Source organism: Hyperolius riggenbachi, chromosome 5, assembly GCF_040937935.1.
Source record: "Hyperolius riggenbachi isolate aHypRig1 chromosome 5, aHypRig1.pri, whole genome shotgun sequence".
Taxonomy (NCBI): Eukaryota; Metazoa; Chordata; class Amphibia; order Anura; family Hyperoliidae; genus Hyperolius; species Hyperolius riggenbachi.
Window position 1 is genome coordinate 35,138,157 of NC_090650.1, and position 5,790 is coordinate 35,143,946.

A 5,790-nucleotide genomic window follows, 5' to 3' on the forward strand; every position below is an offset into this window, starting at 1 on the left:
CGCTGATGGGGGCGTGACCCGCGTGCTCCTGGGGGCGGGGCTAGCGACCGGCAGCTTCTGCGCTGTTCCACGATGCTGTGTGCTGATTGGCTGGCACTTGCTGGACCCATGTCTGACTATGTGACGTCATGAGCAGTCGCTCTTATCCGCGGAGAGCGGAAAGGGGGGCGACGTCACCTGTCAGAGCGAGGGGCGGGGCTTCTTATCTGTCCCAGTGTCCCTGCGTGCCCCGCCCCCTCCCGAGACACCTGTGTGTATTATAGATAGACTGCAGCCTGGCTGTGGATAGGCAGTGATGACGCGCACAATGCTGAGCTGTGCCAGGAGGTGCTGCTCTGCTCTATCGGCTTTTTCTGGGCATAAAAGGGAAATATTGCGAGCAATACACTTTCACAAACTATGGGCTTGATTCACAAAGTGGTGCTAACTGTTAGCAGGCTTGTATAAAGCCCCTCTTCACGCCTAAATTCAGTTAGGTCATGATAATCAGCGTAAAGTCCCGTGCACACAGCGCGGTGTCCGCGAAATGTATCGCGGTGCAGCGGGACTTTGCATGCGATCTGATTTCAAAAAACGGTGCTAACCTACTTGGCAGCCTGGTTAGCACGCCCAAAGTCTTTAGGCGTGCTAAGTAGGTTAGCACCGCTTCGTTAATCAAGCACTTTATATTGTATACTGTCAATTTACTATCGATGTTTGAACATTTTTGTATGCCTGATATGTATTTTTTGAGTCTTTAATTGACGATCTTGTACGGTCGATTTCACAAAAGTTGAAATGCTCTCATCGCTGCTGCAGGCTATTGTTTTTTTGTTATTTATTCATTTATTTCACTTTTTTTTTAAATAAAATGTATAATTGTTTTTATTATTTTTTTTCCCCTTACCCCTGCAAGCCAATCACCACGATCGGCTGTCATAGGCATCAGCCTATGAGAGGTGATCACTCTCATACCTCCCCAGGGGACAGCCGAGTGACACGGCTGTCCCCAGTACAGCACTGCCGTAGATTGCAGCGCTGTACAGTGTAAATAGACGGCGGTTTCACCATCTAATGGTCCTGGGGCTGCCACCCTCCCGACGCCAATTGGCGTTAGGCAGTCAGGTGGGTAAAGGATACATCGGAGTTGGCCCAAAAAAAAAATTAGATCTACTTACCCATGGCTTCCTCCAGCCCCTGGCAGCTGATATGTCCCTCGCCACAGCTCCGTTGTCCCGGGATCCCCTCCGTTCCAGATGCCGACCTCGCCACGTCGGTATTCACTGCACCTGCGCTAACGTGGCTCGGGGTCGCGCTCACGTTGTCTGGAGTGTTCTGCACAGGCAGAGTTTAGGGCTAGGCATCAGCTGGGGGGCGGTTACCTGAGGAAAATTTATGCGTGCTCTAACACCAAGTTTTAACCCTAGCAAGTCTGGCTCTGCAAATCTGGCTCAATTGGCTATTCATGAGGCAATGCTCATGCAAATATGCATTTGCTTTCGCACGCCAAACTATGCAGGGTCAAAAAACTAATACCGCAAAGCGGTCGCCCTGCCGGAATTAGTTCATGCCACATTAGCACTATCCAGGAGCGCCACGGGGAGGCTTCCCAATGCCCCCGTACAACCGGGGGACTGCGGGGTCCCAGGCACTCTCACCGCCTGGGAACCACAGCTGCACCCCAGAGGGGGAGGCTGGGTGGCGCAGGCGACCCCCCCAAGCGTGGCCAGCGCCGGGGGGAGCCGTCCGCTCCAACCTCCCAATATTAAAAACAGGCACTTATCTTAACGTCCATTGCGTTCCGCTACATGCGCATTAACTTGGGGGCACCACATGAGAAAGGAGTGAAGCATGGGTCACCCCAAGCTTTAGAGCTCAGGGCTGGCTCACACACAACACTCCAGAGGAGGGGGGGGGGGACAGGTGCAAACAACTCACTCCAGGGCTCACACCACCAGTATTTTCCTCAGGTAAGCATTTTTTGTAGTTGTATCCTTTGGAGGCAGGTGGAAGATGGCTTGCTCTGGTGGCGTGAGCCCTGGATTGAGTTGTCTGCGCCTGCCCCCCCCCCCCCCCCCCCCAAAGGAGTGTTGTATGTGTGTGAGCCAGCCCTGAAATCTAAAGCTTGGGGTGACCCATGCTTCACTTCTTTCTCATGTGGTGCCCCCAAGTTAATGCGCATGTAGCAGAACGCAATGGACGTTAAGGTTAGTGCCTGTTTTTAATATTGGGAGGTGGGTGCAGATGGCTCTCCCCGGCGCTGACCACACTTGGGGGGGGGGGTCGTCTGCACCACCCAGCCTCCCCCTCCGGGGTGCTGTTGTGGTTCCCAGGCGGTGAGAGTGCCTGGGACCCCGCAGTCCCCCGGTTGTATGGGGGCATTGGGAAGCCTCCCCGTGGCGCTCCTGGATAGTGCTAATGTGGCATGAACTAATTCCCGCAGGGCGACCGCTTTGCGGTATTCGTTTTTTGACCCTGCATAGTTTGGCGTGCGAAAGCAAATGCATATTTGCATGAGCATTGCCTCATGAATAGCCAATTGAACCAGATTTGCAGAGCCAGACTTGCTAGGGTTAAAACTTGGTGTTAGAGCACACATACATTTTCCTCAGGTAAGCATTTTTTGTAGTTGTATCCTTTGGAGGCAGGTGGAAGATGGCTTGCTCTGGTGGTGTGAGCCCTGGAGTGAGTTGTTTTTTGTTAGCTTAAGGTGAGCATTTTTTGTTAGCTTAAGGATACTTTTACACTTAATGTGTTGGTATGCGTTAGTGTGCGTTAATACGGGTTGGTACACGTTTTTTCCATAGCAGTGCATTGTAAAAAACTAGAGACAAGCTTTAGTTTGCATACCTGAATGTTTAACTCTTTCAGACAGAAAAAGACAGAAAAGGAACTCAACCTAGTTATAAATATGCTTGCCACTGTACCTACATGTCTATCTTGTTATGTCACGTCACCCCAGGTACCCTTTAAATACTGGTACATGTTTATGCAGGTTCTGGGGCTATTAACCCTTAATCAGTGCCTAAACTGCATGTAACTAGCCCCAAGATCTGTATAATGAATATGTCTCAGTCATTAGCAACACTGCAACCTGATGTCATTTTTGACATTGCCTTCTTGTTTTTGACCACAAGATGTCCCTACTTCCAATGCATATTTTTTGCTTTGGAAGTAGGTATAGGGACATCTTGTGGTCAAAACCAAGAAGGCAATGTCGAAAATGACACATTAATAGGCATGTAATATAAACCAGCTTATTTCCCTCTTTGATGTATCAAATACTGCAACGTCCCCAGTACCCGACACCGGCACGGTTCGCCGGATGACGGATACATGTGCTTGCCGGCTGCTTGAGCAACTGGCCAAAAAAGCACAAACCACCCCTCCCCCCACCCCATGCAGCACAAAATACTCACCGCGCCTCCAGCGATGTCTTCTAGCCTTCCTGTAGCTCCTAGCGGCTCCCTGCATGTCTGGTCAGGTGACATACCAAGTTCTGTGCATGGATGCCGGAAAGCCACTAGGTGCTACAGGAGGGCTAGAAGACTTCGCTGGAGGCCCCATGAGTATTTTATGGCCTAAAAACTCCCTACCTCCACCCGTTAGGGCAGCCCCCTCCTTCAACATCTTCAAAACTCACCTACCTTTTCACTCTGGCCTACCACCCCTCACAAGTGTTCTAAACCCACAGCTGAACTCTGGTCCCCTACCTTTCGTGTCCCTACCTCTCCCTCTAGATTGTAAGCCTTTGGGCAGGGTCCTCCTCCTTTTGTGTCCTACCTGATCATGCACCTCCATTACTGTGTCACCATGCTATGCATTTGAGTGAACTCAACTTGCCTAATCTCCATGCTCCCATCCAGAGACTGACTAAGTATTACCTTGTACTCATACTGTGCTGTGTGATCTGGTTTTCTTGTATTCCTGTATTGTGGTACCGGTAATTGCTGTATGTCACCCCTAAGTAGTGTCTGTAACCTAAACTAATGACCAGCGCTGCGTAATATGTTGGCACTTTATAAATACAATAAATAAATAAATAAAGCACTGTCCCTGTTATCCTCAGGCATGCCGGTTAGTTGAGACTTCCAGTTGCCTTAGTTTCGGCTAATGGGGACTTTGCTGCATTGAGCTGGTCCACCCAGTGTTTGAGTTGGGTGTTTGAGTTCACAGTAGGCCCTCTGTTGGATCCTTCTCTGGATTGGACAGCAGCAGTACACTGAACCCATGCTTTCTTTTGGTTTTGTTCACAAATTCTATTCAATAAAGAAGGTGCTTATGGTGCGTACACACATGCAATTTTGATTGGCCAATGACTGGCTAGTTTTAACTAACCTCCATGTAATAGGAGGGTCGACAGATTTTGAACTATGAACAGATTGTGTAGGTAAGCTTTAAAGAGACTCTGTAACAAAATGTTTAGCCTTATTTCTTATATCCTATAAGTTCCTATACCCAGGGTTGCCACCTCATCCCTTTAAATACCTGCACATATGAATTATACATGCCTTGTGGCTAGTTAGATGCAGTTTAGGCACTGATTATGTGTGAGTAGCTCCAGAACCTGTATAACTTAGATGTGCCGGTACTTAAAGGGATGAGGTGGCAACCCTGCCTATACCTGTTCTAATGTGGTCTGGATTACTGCAGCATTCTCTAGTTGCACAGTCTCTGTAATGTATTTAATCTTCTTTTTCTTTGTCAAGCTTTGTCGGCCCAGAGAGGAATGCACTGCCTCTGCTGTGATAGGGAGAAGTTATGCACGCCCCCTCCATTTGCCCTGCAGGCTCTGTGTGTGTGCTTTATTTATCCCTCACAGACAGGTCTCTGCTCTCAACTGCAGCTTGTCTGATGGGGAGGGAGCTGCCCATGCTGAGCAACTGAGAGAATCCCTGGGTGGAGTGCAGAAAATTCACTGTAATAAAAACTTGTAGTATTTTGTTTGTAAACATTGCCTAAAACTGGGGATTAAAAGCCAGGATCACGGCAGGGAGCGGCGGAAACGGCAAAGAAAGGAGATCACAGTGACTCGATTGGTATGTTTTTTTTATTGTACGAATCGGACAGTACAGATTCTCTTTAAGACAAACCTGTGAGGTTTGCAATCCATACATTTTTTTTTAAACCATGCAATCCATACGTTTAGATACTTACCTCAGGAGGGGGAAGCCTCGGGATCCTCCAGAGCCTTCCTCCCACCATCCTCCTCCGTCAGGCTGTTCCAGCACTGAGACCCTCGAAGTGTGGCCGCACTGTGCCTGCGCAGTACCATGGACCTCACAGAAAAATCTGAGCCCGATACAAACTGTGCTACTCTGCATGCACGAGCAGCAGACAAGTGGTTTTGCGGTGGGACAGGGCTGGAACAGGCCGATGGAGGAGGACGAGAGAAGTCTCTGGAGGACCCACAGGCTCCCTCTCCCAAGGTGAGTACCCTTTTGTGGCACATTTTTCCTTCCAGGTTTCAACTGTAATGAGAGGGCTATGGAGGCTACCATGTTTATTTCCCTTTAAAGGGGCACTATGGAGAAAAACTGTAACATTTAAAATATGTGCAAACATAGACAAATAAGAAGTACGTTTTTTTTCCAGAGTAAAATGAGCCATAAATTACTTTTCTCCTATGTTGCTGTCACTTACAGTAGGTAGTAGAAATCTGACAGAAGCGACAGGTTTTGGACTAGTCCATCTCTTTATAGGGGATTCTCAGCAAGGCTTTTATTCTTTATATATTCCCTAAAAAGGATTTAAACAATGATGCTGGCCAGTTTCCCTGCTCGCTACACAGTTTTCTGGCAGTTGGACAGA